Source organism: Plectropomus leopardus, chromosome 17 (assembly GCF_008729295.1).
Source record: "Plectropomus leopardus isolate mb chromosome 17, YSFRI_Pleo_2.0, whole genome shotgun sequence".
In the NCBI taxonomy this organism is placed as follows: domain Eukaryota; kingdom Metazoa; phylum Chordata; class Actinopteri; order Perciformes; family Serranidae; genus Plectropomus; species Plectropomus leopardus.
The window spans coordinates 28,648,517-28,667,871 of NC_056479.1; the positions used below are offsets into that span (position 1 = coordinate 28,648,517).

General features: G+C 39.4%; 1 long non-coding RNA gene across 1 annotated transcript; it reads right to left on the reverse strand.

Moving 5' to 3' along the window:
- Window positions 1-2,358: 2,358 nt before the first annotated feature.
- LOC121956169 lies at window positions 2,359-18,908 on the reverse strand. The gene is made up of 3 exons (XR_006106681.1): window positions 18,788-18,908; window positions 16,986-17,048; window positions 2,359-2,466 (listed from the first exon to the last, which is right to left on the reverse strand). It is a non-coding gene; the product is annotated as an uncharacterized LOC121956169 (long non-coding RNA).
- Between the last annotated feature and the right edge of the window lie 447 nt (window positions 18,909-19,355).

Here is a 19,355-nt window from a genome sequence, read left to right on the forward strand (position 1 = left end):
ATCTTTGGGTTGTGGGCAAACAAGAGTTTGAAGATTATCTTGGGTTTTGAGAAACACTGATTTGATCTGACATCTTTTAATATTTTCTGATATTTATACCAAACAGCATGAAGAAAATAACTGACACATACTATTTACATCTGGCGCCACATGTTTAATTTATATTTTTGGAGCAGGACCATTCATTAGAGGCGCTACTGAAAAATACCATCTGGTTATTCATCACACTCTCAGAGCTCATAGAGTACTCTGAGCACAGACGGAGCAGGACAGACATGGATTCTAATTATGTGGTGATCTTCTCTGAAACAGTTACCCAGTCCGACCCAGCCCCCAGGCATGCGGCATGCGTTGATGCAAAATTTACATAGTTGCCGAAAGCGGAATTAAACTGGCCCAGAAAGACTTTTCCCTGTTTGCTAACATGGGGAAAGATACGTCTGTAAGTCAGTAAATAATTTTTGTAAGCATCAAAACCCCTGCAAAACGTCTTCTATCTCTGTCTGGATGTAAACCATCCGGTTCGATAACATTTGGAAAGTCTAAAAGAGCTGCAAGATTACATTGTTTAGACCGCCATTCAAACTAGCTGAGGCACTAATCCGGTACACGCATGCTCTATGGGCCAGTAGATCCGGGTATTTTACACATTTCTAAACCCGGAAAAAGAGCTTTCTCTGCGTCATGCACCATTGAGCAGCTCTCAAAGGAATGAACAAGGCCCCGCCCCCACGGCTGTATCCAGATTTTACTTTAATACCTCCATGCTCTGACCCCCTCCTTGAAAAGTTTCTAGATCCACCTCTGGATGTTGTATAGTTTGAAATTTAAACAACGGATTAGGATTGAGTCACATTTTATTTCCTATCTTGTTCTTACTGTCTGACTCATTCTCACCTCTGTCTTTGTTATTAAGCAGTCATTACCGAGGCCTCGCTGACCTCCTCCTCCTAATGTTTTTCCTCTCTGCAGAAAGCCTCCGCCACTTTCAGCCGCCAGCCTTTTCTCTCAGGCGCAGAGGAATCGCTCTCTGTAACCCTCCGTGACACTGAAGACAGTCACTCTGTGGGGTTTTACTGAGGATGTGTGCGATCCGTCTCCGCTTTGATCCACACAAAACTCGAGGATGTTATACTCAAGCAAGGAAGAGGGTGGCGACACATTATCTGTGTGCTCTGGACTGCGCCAGTCTTCCGGTTTGGACTGGATGGGGCAGCATGGGGACTCGTGACACATTCCCTTTCAATTTCTCAAAACACCACCACTTAAAGGGATACTTTACCTCACAATTAAAATAAACTTTTCAAATTGTTGTGCTATTTATCAGTTTAGATAGTTTTGGTGTGAGCCGAGTGTTGGAGATATCAGCCGTGGATGTGTCTGCCTTCTCTCCGATATAATGAAACCAGATGACAATCGACTTGCAGTGCTCAAAGCGCCAAAAACAACATTTGATAAACTCAACAGCAATGTCTCTTTCCAGAAATCATGACTCCACAGACATTGTTGTGAGCAGTTTCATGTAGGAACCTGAGCTGTAGATCAGATTAGATTAACCTTTATTGTTTCCTTTAGGAGTAATTTGTGAAAGACATTAAACAGAACACAGGCCACACACACACACGAACGAGCAAAACTACTATCAACTCTTTGAAATCTAAAAACTTTGGTTTGATATCTTGCAAAAAATATAGGGAGAAGGCAATGAGCCACTTAACAAGACATGGCCAAAAATTTAGCAAAAGTATTAGCAAAAAGCGTGGAAATTACCTTAAAGTAAGCAAAAAAGATATGGCCCAAAAATCAATAAAAAATTATAAGAAAATTTCCTAGATATAACAAGATATGGCCCAAAAAGTTCCAAGAAAATTACCTGAAAAAAAGAAAAAAAAAAAAAAAAACCCCCAACAAACAATACCACAACCCAAAAAAGTGCAGACATCTCTATGGCTGATATCTCCAACAACTCACACTACAGCTATCTAGACAGATACATACCACCAATGGTAGGAGGAAAAATGACTTTGAGTCTGAAATTTGATTTTGGGGAGAGCTGTCCTTTTAGGACTGCAGAGTGTGTATCAGGGTTGCCTGAAAGAAAGAAACTTTCGCTGGACAATCTGTCACACTATCTTGATTTTTAAACATTATTATTTATCCTTTACTGACTCTATAACCATCTGACAGCATCAGCTCTGGTGGAGTTATTGAGTGTTTCTAATTTTGTTTGAGATAAACCAGGTGGCCATTAACACGTATTTCTCCTAAGTCTGTGCTTCATCCCCATATCAATGTATTGGATTTGTGTCTGATGTTACATCAGATTGGACAGATGGGTTAATGACTCACCCTGTCTGTGTCTGATGTGAGGAAGAGATGAGGTCAAAACAATGTCCAGACGTTGACATCCACAGGAACAATCCTTGTGATGGAGCAGAGGTGGGGGGGGGATTACCGGTGCGACAGCTGAAACACATTGAAAGATGGTAATCATTAACCACTTTGAATAAGACGTCAGATCGGAGAGGTCAAGACTGCATCAATAACACGGCGAACCGCAGGCAGCGGGGTCTGTACGTGACTTTTACTGGGGCGGGCAGATCATATGGAATAGATAGATGTGAGCCCCGAATCCCTTTTATTAGACCGTTTCACCTTGCGTGCTGCATCAGCGAGAGGGAGAGTGGAAACAGTCTCGGCGTAGACTCAACAAACTAAAGGTGTGTGTGTAACAGAGAGCATTCCTGACTGCATTTAACCAAATGAACATGATATGTGTATCTGCATACATCGATTTCTGCGTCCAGCGTGCGTGTGAAGCCTGACTGCGCTCCCCGCTCCTCTCTCCAGGGGAGGTGTTGTGAAAAACTCGACGGACGTCTCTCTTCCCAGCATCTGGCTCTTAGAAGTGTCTGCGAACACATGGGCCCATTAGTTCCACCTCCGGGTGGACTCCCGCCCGCTCCGCACTGATGTGATCTCACAGGGGCCCGGGCCAGCCTTCCCTGGGGACCCATAACCACCCAGGCACCAGAACAAATAGCTCAGCGCTTACGCACACGTCTTTATGGCAGGTGATTCCTTGCCCTGTTTCCAGAGCATGCAGGAACTTCAAAGTATGGCACTCGGAGCGTTGTTCTCACCCTTGGCTTCCTCATCTCAAACCTGCCACGTAGTTGGATTCCTCGTAGTCGGAGTGAGGCAACCGCAGGGTGAGGTCACCGAGGTGGGTGTCGAGGTGAGCTTTGATGTTGGAGGAAGGAATTGAGCAATGAAAGTGTGTTCATATACTGTAGGGAATAAAGAAAGTTACTGCGCTACTGTCCTGCACGTTACGCTTGGGTGGTATCAAGTTGTACCACCGGGGTATTTAGAAATCCCAAAGGTATAGTTCTCAATCCCGTCAAAAATACAGACACCCAGGGTGACCTCTAGCTCACCTGGTTGAGCGTGTGCCCCATACAGGCAATTCTTTGCACCTCTGCACTTGTATTATTTGTTTTGTAGTGACGAGGGGAAAAAACACATCACCCTATAAACCCTTTAAATTTCATCTGGTAACACTTTATAATACAGCCCGCAACTTATGGTGTAATTACGGTACTTTAGAGGAAAGGTGTTTAAAGTTATCCCCTAAGTGTTTTTTAAGTACTGGGTACCTACAGGGTACTTTAGAAGAAAGATGTCTGAAGTTATCCTCTAAGTATTTTGAAAGGACTGGGTACCTACAGGGTATTTTGGAGGGTTATTTTAGAGGAAAAAACGTTTGAAGTTATCTTCTAAGTATTTTGCAATTACTGGGTACTTACGGGGCGGGGTATTTTAGGGGAAAACAAAAGAAGCAATCCTCTAAGTATTTTTCAAGCACTGGTTACCTGTGGGGTAATTAGCAGGATCCCATTTTTTGTCGATTTGGATCTATAAACCTGTACGGTACCCCGTAGGTACTCAATACTTACAAATACTTACTTAATTACAAAATACTTAGAGGGTAACTTCAAACATCTTTCCTCTAAAGTACGTTGTAAGTTGTGAGCTGTACTATAAAGCGCTACCTTTTTATCTTACTACAGTCCGATGCAAAGCTTTTCGAAATGTTGGGAAATTCGAAGTTTGACAGGCCTGTTGTGCCTAGTCACGGTTGCTAAGGGTTCATCTGGATTATCAGTGGTCGGAGTTGGCGTTTAGCAAACAGTCAATTGTCTCATAAAGCTTCAAAAAGTTTTGTTAGTTCAGACTATATTTTCCCTTCCTGTCCATCATATGTGATTCAGTTTGACTTTGGCTCCCAGCAAAGACCGTGGACCCACAGCCCGTCATGTTGACTGCCCGTTCAAGTGCTGAAAGATGGGCCGGTAGGAGGCAGAGAGGAGGAAATTGATGGCAGAGGGAGAGATGCGTGAGGAGTGGAGGTTATCCACCAGCTGAGGAAACACGGCGGCTGGCATGCCCGAGCTTTTTGTGGTGAAAACCAGCTCTGGGGCCAATGAAAATGTTTGTGTAGAAACGTTTAAAATGTCCACACAGGAAATAAGAAGACTACTCTTCACTGACAGGAAACATACATCCTCTTACACACACATTACACAGAGACAGCAAAGGACAAATTCTTCCTGACACCGTGGGCAGGACTTGTAAATGTGCCGTACTTCCACCAGAGGAATTTAATGTCACAATGGCACAGATGGCTGTTGAAAGCTTTACACATTCCAGCGCACTGATTGAAGAACCAGATACGATCATCATTGAAGTATTTTCTTTTCATCCTGGTATGAATTTTGAGTCATACTGTGCATCACCGCAGCCCTTAGGTGTCATTTCACACCAGAGCCTAATGAAACTTGATATATGATCAACTGCAATGGACTTTAATCAGGTTTATTTGGGGGTCAAACTGCTTTGAAGAAAATGTAAATGTGTAATCTGTGTGTAAGATGTTCAGCAGGTGTAAGTTTACCATGTTCATTATGTAAGCATGGCAGCACCAAAGTAAAATTCAAAAGCAGCAGCCTGCAGCAAAAAGTCAAAACAAATCCAATTTTTTAAAGAAAAGCAATCCAACATCACACTGCGGAGGCCAATTACATAACCAGGCATCAGACCGGATAGATGCCTGCAGTCCACAGGAACAGGTGATACAGCCTCTTTCTATTATTTACTATAACAGTGAATAATAAAATAATTGCTTGTGTGTGCACGTGTGTCTTTTTTGGTAGTTAAGATAATATAGTAATGAAAAATATAGTAATGAATTTTTAAGCTGTTATAAACAAGTGCACCAAATGCTCTGTTGCTGAGATGGGGAGATTTTCTTTTTATAGCTTTTCATACCCTCCACTTCCCAACACAACCTCATAAAAAAAAAAAAAAAAATAAATAAATAAATAAGTAAATAAATAGGCAATTATATGTTCTTTATTTTTTGGGCAGTTTTAAAAGAAAAAAAGGCGATTTTTTTTCTCTTTGAAAATTACTACAAAAATACACAAATCTATTTATTACAGACAACTGTAAAGTGTAAAAATGGAAATTATTTTCAAATATTTAACAATCCTTGAACACACCATTTGTTATTGTTATAACAGATTTGTGACAAAATTCCTTCGCTTTTCCAAACCTTTTACGGAATATTTAGGTTACAAAACCGTTTTCAGGCTTTTTACTTGCTATATGAAAATTCCATGACTTTTCCAGGTTTTTCATGACAGTAGGAGCCCTATTTAGTGCATCCAATGCCTGTTTCTAAGCAGTTGTTGCTCTCTTTATTCAGGAAGTGGATGTTACACAGAGTCTTGACATCATATTCTCGGAATAATGTTCGTATATTTAAGCAATGTGCAGACTTTGTTTATCCCATGCGAATGTGCCATGCTAAACATAGAAGTCGGGGCGTAATTATTAAATCACACGAGGTCCCCTGGTAATACTCGTCCCGTGCGAACAGGGCTTAATACGCCACTTCACTCCAAGTCTCTGCTCTCAGTTCAATCTGCTATTAGCTGCCATCTTTGCCAGTGAAGAGAAAAGCACGTCATTTTATCTGCCAGGCTAATAAACATGTCAGATCCAAATTTCCTGAAGCATGAATGGCAACAGAGAGGAGGCATTACTGCTAATGGAATTACACAGACATGTCACAGAAAGGCATGAAGTTTGTACATACCCTCTTTTTTTCTTCTTTTAAAGCCTTGTAAGGCCTCGACTGGACACCAAACAAGGGAAAATGTGTCTCAGGGTAGAAACCACAAGAGATTCAGGTCTGTTGAACCTTCACATATAATGGAGGTGAAACAAACAGAAACTGTGGACCTGGAGATGACATCACCAGCCAAAGCTCTGTTGCCAGACGCTCAATGTGGGGAATATCTTTTTTCCAACACTTGGCAAGGAAAACATGTACACTCCAATCCCCTTTTATTGCTATTTACCTCTTTGCCAAGCTTTGTTGAAAGCACATAGTTTCACAAGATGAATGTGAAACTGAAAAAAAGAGCCTGCAGCACAGCTTCTACCATCACCCTCCCTCAGGTTTCAGCTCTGCACATTATCTGTGTGCTTCAAGCTGTCCTGAGGTCTTTTCGTGTTGATTCTTCCCACCTATAAACAGGGTTCCCACACATTTTAATGGACAAAATATCAAAACTTTTCGTTGGCTTTTCAAGGATCCAATATTTACTTTTTTCCTTGTCCCACTCGCCCAGCATTTTTCAAACATATATATGATTCAAACGCTGCTCAAACATATGCTCAGCATCCCCAATGATGTATTCAAGGACCATTGGGAAATTGAAAATCCAATAATAATTTGTAGTTTTTCAAGTTTCTGTTTATAATAAGCAGTGTAATTTTGGTGATTTTTTATTTATAAATAGAGAAAAAATAGAGAATATTTATTTATAAATAGAGAAAAAAAAGCAATTTTAAAAAAAATACCTTCCAAACTCCAAACTCGTGGTTTTCCAAAAAAAAAGTCACCAACAATTTTTACATTTTCTTTACAAATGCCCCAAAGGGGGAAAAAGTGTAAATTTCGTTAACCTTTCTGCAAAAATTGTAAAAAAAAAAAAAAAAAAATAGAAAAAAAAAAAAAATCCCCAAAAATGTTAATGAAAAAAAATTGCAAAAAATTGCAAAAAAAAAAAAAGAAATCTTGCCTTCCAAAAGACAGAAAGAGAACAAGCCTGTCAAAATCGCGGGCCCTTGGATTTGGAAGGTTGGGGTTTTTTATTAGCGGAAAAATAAATACAAAACACAGCAATTTTTTGTACGCCTCACCCCTAAAGCCAAAAGTGCTTAAAAAATCATTTGATGTTCCCAGTGGGCATACATGAAGGGAGAGATGAAATGGGGGGGAGAAAATGAATAAACAAAAACAAAAATAAAATGCTGTCTCACATCAATACAAATTAAAAACACGGTATGTCATCAGCTACGGAGAAGGTTTAGCATTATGTTTCACTGATATAATTTAACTTGTTGCACCCAACAAGTTTGTTGTCAATGATTTTACTAGTTTCATTACTTTTCCAGGCCTGGAAAATGTGATAGTGAAATTCCATGACAATGGGAACCCTGCATAAAGGATTCCAGCAGGAGTGTGCACTCTGCTTTTAGCCTTGTATCTCATTAAAAAGGTGCAGCAGCACCGTAATGGGAGGCTCAGGCGGTCTGACCCACAACAGAACAGCACTCAGCCACCCCACACTTTTTCTAAATATGTACACAAGTGCACAGGAGAGCGCCTGCGAGCCCAGAGGAGACCGCGCTGGCGCTCGCTGCTACACCCGTGAATCATAAATCCACCGTCGGACAGGCAGGTCGAGCCGGAACGTTTAGACACCGCGGGCCGGGTGATTTATGGATCGATGTAACCTCTGGAGTTTAAAGATAACAAGAGCAACCCTCGCCTGGGATGGAATACCTCTGCACTGAGCTGATACTGTAAAACCACTTTAAAGACATTTCATCCACTCGACAGGAAAGCGTGAGTTAGAAAAATTGTGTGAGTTATGTGATAGAGAGGGTTATATATTATAAAAGACCCCAGGCCCTTATAGTTTAAATAAAATGGAGCCTGTGTAATGCAGGGAGCTTAGACCCTCTTTTAGCAGCCGAAAACAGACAGAGTTTAATGAGAAGTCGTTAATGGAAATATTATTGGAGCATACTGTTAACAGCCTCTCTCAGGCCAAAGCCATTTCCCTCTGACTTCTTTGTACATGCTGTTTAGATCGAACATCACTCACTCAGTACAAGAGCCCCCCCTCCAGTGACCTCTGCCAGCTCCCAGCAGCTCTCTGCTACACAAACCAGCACCTGCAGGACGGAGGAGAGAGCCAGTAACTCACACTGTGGCAGATCCCAGCGTTTCTGGGTGAAGGCCTTCCTTCACATCCATGATTTACTCTGATGACAGAACCCACCGCTTCCTCACTGGGCCTCGCGTTTAATGGAGTGCAAAGTTCTCTTTAATATTTCGACAGGTGTTAGGGACGAGGATACTGAAGCAAAGGGGTCTTCTCCTAATAAAAAGTAACATTTTCCAAAAAAAGCCCATCTCCAGCCAGTGGTACCTTTTAACCGTTAACGTTCTTTCTGAAACAGAGAATGGTGTTTAACAGTCAGACATAGTCCACATTACCATAGCAACGAGACTGCAGCTACAGTAGTTTGGAAAACTGCAATACGACATTTAATGTGATGAATTAACTTTTTAATCAGACAACAAATGAGTAAACAACAACTCTCTCTCACTCCCTCTCTTCTTTGCCATCTCCCCCTGCTGTAGCTGTCAGTTCAGCCCGTTCTTATTCAGAAGTTGTAAAAAAGTGCCGTTTTTGCAGTGTTTTCTGCACAAGACATCAAAAGCCTCCTCTCGTGTCTGCATGACACTACTGGACATTACTGTTAATATATGCCGTGGCAGCATGATTTGTAGACGAGTGGTGTCCGAATGGGACGTGTGTGTCCGCATGATACACTCTGGACAGTGGTTGACACGCTATCGGTATCAATGTAATAAACAAGCACCAAGGTCCATATAGGACAGGCTGGAGGGGCGGGGCTTTTGTGAGGGAGTCCAGTGTTCGCTTTCCGTCTGAATGTGATGGTTTTTTTTTACACCTTACCATGTGCCTCTTTTGCCTAAACCTGACCATCCATGCCAGCATGTGCTTTTGCTGCCTAAACACAAGAACATGCAGCGTAATCCCACCATGTACTTGATGTAGAAATCAAGGTAGACACAGAGGTCCACTGAAAACTGAAAATATAGGACGATTTGGGATAAGAATGTATTGGTCAGTTGTGTAGTGATGAGGCGCTGTTTGGCTGCTGCGTTAAGAATAAATGTGTTGCTAAAGTCCGCTGCTTTTAAATGGAGTTACAGGACGTTTTAGGTGGGCACCGTCTACCAGCATCAGTCGCTCTTGCCTTGTACCCAGCACCGTGCTTGTGCTGGTGGACCTCAGAAACATTTCTATCCATCCTGTGGTGCCCTGAGGCCGAGAGACAGAAAAGAAGAGAGCAAGATTTCTGCCGGTGTGATCTTGAGTAATCCATTGGGTTGATTTAAGCTGATCACCTCACATCAGCTGCAAATGCCATTATTAGAATAAACAACACACTAAACAACAGTGGAGGAAACAAAAAAGTAAAATGAAGACCCTTAGTTAGCTAATGCAGTAAGTTAGGTCAGGTTAAGCTCAGCCAACTAACTATGTTTGCAAAGTAAGTTGAGAAACAAAGATATAACTCTGGCATAAATTTTGCAAGTATAGTAAAATACGAGACAAATTGACTGGCTAGATTACAGCAATGTTTATGATGTTTACAACAGTAACATTACACCAGCGAAAGCTTGGAGAGTGACATATGACTTGCAGACTCCACTGAGGTCATATGTTATCATCCCATTTTAGCAACAACCTACTATAGTTTAACTTTAAGCAGAAAGAAGGTATGAAATATGGACAACAAAAAGGTTAAAAGAGCTCAACTTTTTGAAGATGGTGCAAAACCAAAGGCAAACTCTACAGCCTAATTTACAGTGTCTGCAGGTTTGTTCTAAGAATTTGTGCTCAGCTGTTTATCATATAATTTAGAGCCTTACTCTGAGTTTTATTCTTGCACAAGTCTGTTTTTCTTGCAGAAAAAAAGTATACTAAGAAAACACAATCATATCTGTTAGTTATACGGTGTGTGGCGAGGATATAACCTCCTCTCGCACTCCTCTCATCACTCCACAGGACAACACAATTTGTCTTCATTTGCCACCAAAAATCATGCACTCTTTGATACCAAAGACCGCAAGTTCAACTGAATAATGAGGGAATGCAGACAGATTGCTGTTATTCTGCTAACACTCATTTCTGCGGCTCACACAAGAAGCGCTCTCTGTGGTAGGTGCTGTTATGTTTAAAGGCACTGAGGAACAATCTAGCACTGTTTCCCCGGCCACATACAGCTGTCATCATCCCCATTCACAAGGCCTAGATGAGCAGGAAAACACTAATCATGTCATCACTGTTCTGCATAGGAGCAAGAGCCCTATTTAGCGAGATAGCAGCTTGTAATTACGCTGTCCTCCGGGGCTGTGGCATTGTGGTGGGCCCGGCTAACGCCAAGAAAAGCAACGGAGGAGCTGATTAACTTGGACTTACGTCTTGCATTCTTTTGCAGTGCCTTGCTGCACCTAGCTGCTGCGTCCCAAACGATCGCCTCTAATGATGCTCATTAATGACAAGTTTATGTTCTCAAAATACCTCAAAGATCTCCGCGCACACACGGCATAAACACACTAATGGAAACATGGTGCCACACATAAATTTTTATGTCTGCAGTTTGCTTGTACTACGTATCCTAATACACAAACAAAGACCCAGGCACACATATTGTAGCACTTGAGAACAGGCTGAGGAGATTTTTCTCAGTCATTGCTGGATGATTGACATTAAAATATATCAACAAAAGTGAGGCTTTTTCCATACTAGAGGCTGTACTAAATGCTAAATTCTAATGTAAGCATGCTGAAGTGCCAAGTGGCAACCTCGAGGACTAAAGTGCCAAAAACTGCAATTCCTGTAATGTCCACTTGTGGCTGGCTCCAAGAGGGAGTTTATTCCCATGGATCCCCATTTTAAAATGTCAACCTTTACAGCAGAAATAAACATGTTTATAGCCCAATACAAAAAAAAGTTTTGGTCTCTATAGCTAATTTCCACATTCATGACAACTGTATGGGAGCTGAATTTTTTTTTTTTTTATAAAACTCATCTGAGTGACAGGTGGGTTTCATTACTTTGTTGTTGTTGCGTTTCCCATATTGAATTACATTATACATTTACATATATATTCATATAGGCATAGCTGCCACTGTGGCTATTTGAGTTTGTTTTTGGTTCAGAAATGTTAACTGTAACATTTTGGCCGGCTAAAAAAGTCTTGTTCTGTGTATGGTTGTATTAAAAAACCCTCTAAGGATATTCGGTTTTTATGTTAAACATATTTTGTTGAATTGGTTTTAAGCCTGTTTATAGCTAGTGTTCTTACTAGTGTGCATTAGTGTTATCACAATTAACCAAAGCTTTAAATGCACAGCACTAACAAAGCTAGAAGCTAGTGTTAAGGTTTTCTTCACCTCTCATCCAAATATGGTCATCCATGGCTCCAAAAACCCAAGATGGTGACCATAAAAATGCCTCAAAGCTTCAAGACGTGAGTCCAAAACAAATGGGTGACGTCGAGGTGCCGACGTCATTCTGTGGCCTCTCTCTGAATTTGGAGGTTTTTGTGGGTTCGTTAAAGCAGCACAAGGTTTTTTCCCCTCAGCAGCAGTTTTTATCTCATGGGTAGATAATTGATCTGTCAAACCGTTTAGAGATGATCAGATCGATATATAAAAGGAGCAGTTGCTGCGAGTGAATGCAAACTCTTAGACCAAGTAGAATATACGGTTAAGTCACTCTCTAGGCAACCGACATTCTGCTGCTCCATCTGTGCCCAGAGTACGCTCTACACTCCGAGAGTGTCTTGCGATGCAACCAAATGGAATATATATTTCAACAGCACTCTCAGTAAATGGTCCAGCAACAAAAAGAGGCAGATTTTTTAATCATGGCAGGCGGCTGCAAATGAATAAATGTGTGGTAAACCCTGATAACAATCTGAGCCTGTCAGTGCACTTTTGGTGTACTTAAATTAACAGGGTGCACCTGCCCCAAGTGTTTACATTGCAGCCCGTTTTGCTGCTGCTGGCTGCAGCACTCTCTCATTACTGGACCAATTTCAAAAATTGTTGTTCCCATTAATCACTGAGACATAAAAGCATGGGAAAATAGAGGTCCAGGCTGAAAAAAAATCAGTTTCCCTTTATGTATAACACCAGTGTAAAGCAGCAGACCTCCATGCATTAATCGTCAAAACCTTATGTATTTCTCTGTTGTGGAGGTGACAGGGTTCAGCACAGAGCTCCTGAAGACAGACCTGCATCCCCATTTTCCCCTGAGATATTTTGGGCCGCCCCACAGAGGTTAAAACATACTGCCAGTCTTACATTTGGAAATGCACATACCAGACAATAACCCAGCTATCACTAGGGCCACCTAGGCTTATTGTTTTTGGAAGGACATGCAGACAATTTATTGCCTGGTTTGGTCTCAGTCCTCAACAGAACTCGCTCTGCCGCTGCTGTAACTCAGTCTCAACCAGCTTTAGACTTGGTGAAATTTATTTGGACTCGCTTCAGGTGGACTTCCTCACTGCACAAGCATGCACAATCGAAAAAGGGTGACATGTAAAGGAGCCACCACCCGAGGATATCCCGGTACAAGCTGTTGGCATGGCACTCCTGGCCACCAGTATACTGGCTCTCTTTTGTAATTTGTGTACATTTTAGCAACTTATTGTATGTAGTCATAACTTAAAAACACATCTGAAGTTTTGACAAATAGAATATTTGAGAGTAGGAGTATGAAGTATGTAATAATAACAAATCCTCTCTGAGAACACACCGTAGGCGTAATCACAGTTATGGATCACAATGTTTTACATGCGTGGATTTTACTGCATAAACATCTCTGTGTTTCGTCAGTGATGGCAGAGCTCGGCCAATGAGGTGAAATGAGGAAAATCTTATTTTGTGCTTTTGCAAAAACATAGCCATGCGCTGCTACTACATCATGTGAAATTCTTTGTAAACAGACGTGATACGAGTGCATACCAGAGTCTCTAACACATACAGTATCTGCTTTATGTCCGGCCACAATAATATTAAACACCTTTATTCAAAAGGGAAAATACAGAGAATACAGACTGAAAACAGATTTTAAGAAGTCTGCAGTCTCGCAACACATCTTTTGGCGATTTAATAAAATACACATTTAGGCATTACACATTTAGGCATTACACATACATGTAAAATATTCTCATTTATGTAGGCTATTGGTTAAAAAAAATATTTATTATTGCTAATTACTGTAGATTTATAAGTATTGGAGAGTTGTAACAATAAATGCATTTGTACTGAACCATTTGGTACGAGGCTTTTAGTTCGGTGCGCATTACAAACCGAATGATACCTTGAACTAATCCTATTAAATTTGATTAATAAATACACTGACGAATTTCTGTTTAAAACAATGTTCTACAGGGTTTCCCACAAATGTATTATTTTTTTATGATTGAAACATCTGGTGCCAGAAATGGAGTTTACATTTTGGGAGCTGCAATGTTCATTAGAAACGCTATTGGAATATATAGGAATATATATACCATTCCTCTGGGCACAGATGGAGCAGTAGAACCTCAAGCACAGAGAAAGTGAAACTTAAATGTTTCTGCAGCAGCTGCTCCTCTAATCCATCAATCTAATCTCATCAACTCTGACCAGACTGACAGATTAATTATCCACCCTGTAACTCAAACTCCTCAAATTGCTGCTGAGGTAAGAAAACCTCTGCAAACCTGCAAAAACATGCAAAATTAGAGGGGGCACAGAATCATAAAAAAGGGACACAGACACACAGGATGAGAAAAAAAAGGAAGTTTGCTGAAATTTAAAATATTTAAAAATTGAAGTAACAAGTAAATTCATCTGGCATTTCAGAAACAGAATTGTTTCATTCATTTGTATTTGATCGTAACTATTTTAATATTTTATAAGAGGCTTTTTTTTATGCTGCTGAGAAGACACTCCAAAAGATGGGTCATTTAAATAACCTCCAACATGGCTTGGAATCAAAAGAGATCCTATGCTAAGACAGTGGTGCCCATCTGGTAGGTCGTGAGGAAAAAGTGGGTCATGGGTCTATTGTGAAAGGGCTGCAAATGACACGACAATGTGTCAAGATTGTAAAAAAAACCCTTTATTTTAAGCACAAATATACAGATTTTGTTTGGGGCCTCATTTATCACACCAACCTGTTTTATTTTTCAGTAGAGCAACTATTTCATTGCCCTGTTCTTAGTCTTATATGGCCTATTGACATGCGGTACTTTTGCAGAGTCACTGGTCTTGAAGCGAAAATATACACTTTTTTGTTTGCAGTGCTATTTATTTACTCATTTTTAAGTAATTGCACTCCATTCTTACATTATGTTTTATTTCATGATGCTTTAAGCCCACATGTTGTTTACATTTTGTGAAATGTTATTGAATATGTGGTAATTTATCTAACATGTGGAACTTCAGCAAAGGACTAAGGAGAAGTCTGGCTGGACCAGTTGGGATCCATTGCTTTAAGATGTTAGTTTTAACAAAACTGTTGAAAATCAAGGAAATTTATCCAGAATTTATTCTTTCTTGCTGATTAAAAACATACCAAACCAAGACGCCACCGTGTTGTATTGAACCAAATCATGAATTTTGTGAAGTGTTGTATTGTACAGTTTTTGCACATTATTTTAGTCTTTTATCTGCTGCGACACTGTAACAGTGAAATTTTAAGTAAGTACACATCTGTCTGTCTACAATGGCACAGAAGAAAACTTCTACAAACCACCTGCTTTTGCACATCCTTGTGTACACAAGTTTGTTAAAAATATATATATATTTTCCTGTATGAAAACCTATGATAGCTGTTGAACTGCATTCATCAAATTGTTTTACCCTGGAGTATCTATGTAATCCTTCACCTAGGATCCAGCAGCGGAGCGATGGTGTGAAGATTAGAAGCTTATCCAATTAGCCCTGTGCTAAAACCGGCTCAGCCAATCAGGCTCATCTAAAGGCCACGACCACACTGAAGTGCTGCCGCCCAGGCCGCCACAGATCAGTCGAGCCACACAGAAAAGTGAGAGGCCTAAACACCACAATAATGGGTCGTTCTGTTTGTTTTACAGCTAATATTCAATTAACACATCTCAAATTGGTTTTGAACTCAGGTATTAGAGAGAGGAAAGCTTAGGTAAATCAAGCATGAATATTATTATTACTGCTGGGAGAGACCCCACATTGTGTCTTTTAGGTCATTGTCCTCAATAAAACCTTGAAAAACGATAAATCCAATAAGTGCAGGTTAGGAGTTTTTGATTAAAGTTCTGTGTTGTCTACTTAAATATTGTTTGATTGACAAAGAATTCCGGGTTTAATAAAAGTCAGCTTCCCAAAAAACACACTAAACTTATTGGTCCTTTCACTCAAATATGATAATAAAGATGGATGAGACTTGGTGGTCAATAAAACATCCTGCAATTCAAGACAAACCACTGTGTTGGAGCGACTCTAGCAGCCCAAATTACAACAATTTGCCTGATGTCATTCATAATTAGAGGATCGGCTGTGCCAAAGCCTACGACATGATGGTTCTGGGCCACCTCTGTGGTTTCCTCTCATGGATCCTCTGAACTCCCAGTAACATTTCCAAAGAGGAGTTTCCATGTGCAGAAACCATTCTCTGCTAAATACTGCCCTCTGCAGGGGAGAAGTGGCTCTTTGGGTGCAAACAATAAACTTTTGAATTGATGTGCATGAAGGGAGACAGTGTTTTTTGGTCATGCTTCCTACTCAAAGATTAATGTTACACACAAGGAGCTTTAAAGGCATTTTGAATTGCACTTTTGTGCCTTTCATGTTTGGCATAATTCACCCAGCTCAGATGCCACCCTGGAGGTCGGCTGCAGAGTGTAACTGAAGACCCTTTCAGCCAAGGTGCCACAGGTCATTTATGTCTAAGAGAGAATTATGACTATTTTTTCCACATTTGTCATCATGAGGGCAAAGCTCGGGCAACATAATGTGTCTCCATCCGCACAGCTGGGTGGTCCGCCAACGCTGAATGTGACCCTAATAAAGACCTTTGTGCCGGGCGGCTCTGAACGGCGCCTGCTCTAGCATGAACCTCACTTTTGTTGAAGTGTCAAGGGGCACTGATTCACCACACATTATGCAAAACACAAAGCATTAAATAGAGGGCCTGTTGAAATGTATCGCAAAGATGTCGGCTGACTATTATAGTAATGAAATGTCACTGTGATCTTTTTTTTCCTGGAATAAAGATGGACATTTTATTTGGCTTTTGTGCCATCAGTCTAAATTTATATAAAATAAATGATAACACTAACAATTAAAGGGTACGTTTTACTTTCTCTCTAACTTTTCTTTTCAACCTGGAACCTATATTCCCATTTTTAAGTGTCTGAGGAATTAGAACAACAATTGTTGAAACTGGTCAATTAGCATCTGCTCAAAGTGTTCGTTTTTACTACCAACAGACCAACCAACCAGACTCCATTTATATTAAGAGTAATTTTATCATTGTAAAATACACTTCATTGAAAGTTGACATATGCCAAATAAAACTCATAAAAGCCGTTTGGTTTGTCTTTCCACTGTTCTAACTATTACCAACTCTAATGTGGTATAACGAAGCCCTTCATTCTCCCAGTAAGATGTGAAAATATGCTGGCACTATACATACTAAAATTACTGTTTATTTAAATGGAGTCTGGTGTTTGTTGTGGCCATTTTCGGGACAATGTCAACTCACCGTCATATTGTCAGTTATTATATGAAGTCCTCTCGGCCTGTTTAAAGTGTAGTGGAATCTACCCTGCAAATAAGAAAATATGAAATAAATCATACAAATTGCTTTTATTTATTTTTGCACATGAATGTATACATTTATATCAATGTGCATTTTAAATGTCCATGTCGTACAAGCACATGCATATTCAAAATACTGTATTTTTTAAAGTCTTCGCTGAATTACAAAATTTCGTATTATATAGTGCAAAAACTCTACATACATGGTATATTGTTATAATCACCCATTTTATTCACTGTTTGTACTGCACCAGGTAGCAAGAGGCTGAAGTATACAGATCTTGTGTTTAAGTAAAAGAAATAATACCAAAAAATACTCCTTTACATGAAAAAACTTACGCAATCATTTTTTTAAAGTAAAAGTATAAAAGTATTTGCATAAAATATACATGCAGTGCCAAATATAGAAGTAGTCTCATTAATATGCATAAGTTATAAATATATCAGGGTTGGAAATTTAATTTTTCTCTACTGGTGTTTTCCAAAATCTACCTCTCATAGGATTACCATTGTTTTAGCCACTTGCATATTTTATCAACATTTGGCTGGTGGCTTGTGTTAATTTCCAATCCAGACATATATATGTATACAATATTTACACACACACACACACACGATTATAGTTTCTTTAATGTGGCATTAATGTGTTCATCACAATATTGTTGCATAAGTGGAGTTCATTAATTGGTTAATCTATATCAACACACCATTTATTACATTTTATGTTGATAGTTTAAATCTACAAAGTAAGCTTTGAAGTAAAACTTTGAAATAAATGTAGTGGAGTAAAAAGTAAAATACTTTCATCTGGATGTAGTAATGCAACGTAGCAGAAAATGTAATGTAGTGCAACTACATATCCCAGCATGCATTGAGGAGGAAAAGGAGGGGGGGGGGGGGCAGTTCGTCAAAGCTAAATACACAAACATATTTACAGACAACTTTTGGAGTCGCATTGTCATTGTAAGTATGAAATATAAATATATTTACTGCTGCATAATAAAATAGATCTCAGCCGCTTCACTGTGAAATAAAATCTAACCTTACTCTTCAATAAATACAATTTAGCATTTGTAAATGCGCCTGTCTTTTTATAAACAGCTGCCATTTTGACGTGTCATAGCAGCAAAAGCGCGTGTTTTGCTAATAAAAATGACATTAAAGTGTCTCAGACGGAGACTTTTGAATATTAGCGTTAAACTAAAAGTCGTCAACAGCGAGTCGGACATGTTTGAAGGATCCCGGTAAGACTGTCATCTCCTGTCCCTTTACAGTAAGCGTAAAAAATAACTACTAAACTATCACAGAACTCTACTTATTGAATATAATTCACCAAACGTAATACAAAAAGTACACGCTCAAACACAAACGCATGCTAACGTCGAGTGTTTCGTTTTGCTACATTAGCCAACGTTTGGTTAGCAACCAGTTAGCATAACATCTTCGCTTTGTTGGGATGATTGTGTGGTTGATATTTGGCTCGTACAACTTAAAGTCAGTCGTTTTTAAATTTAATATACACCGTCAAAGTCTCCAAAGTGTCTGTATTGTTTTTAGTGTCCCGGTAAGTAAGAGCCATTTTGTGTATTAGCATCAAGCTAATACATGGCTAAGTGGAGCTAGCGTGTCATTTTTTGTTTATATTTTATACCACTTTTCCCGCCGCGACGTGTCAAAATGTCTTCGGTATGAAAAAAGGCCGGTTAAACTGAAAGAGCCAAGAAGTTTTAGACAAATATAACCTACCAATAACGTCCTCATTGTTTCCATGTATCACAGGTGTGCCAAATTAGGCTAATTAAAAAAACGCTAAAATCAGGCGCCGACGAGCGGAAGGAAGTGACGTCGTAATGAAAACCGTTGGAGGTGAAAGGTAAGACATTTATTTATTTGTTTATCTATTTTTTTATTCACTCATTTATGCAAAACGCATACACAACTCCAAGATATTTCATCTACTTACAAAAATGTGTTAAATTTGTATTTATTTTTATTATTATTTTTCTTTCTTCTTATCAATGCAAACAAACAAGGCAAACAGATATAACAGGAACTACAGAAGAATACGAACAGAAACAAACACAAAATATTTTTAGAAATAGATATATACAAATAAAATAAAAATATGACTGTCTCAAATACTCAAACACATTTAATTTCAATTTTTAATTGTCTTTGTCATCAGAAATGTTTAAATTCAGCTTCACAAATATAAGAATACGAACAGAAACAAACATAAAATATTTTAAAAAATAGATATATACAAATAAAATAAGAATATGGCTGTCTCAAATACTCAAACACATTTAATTTA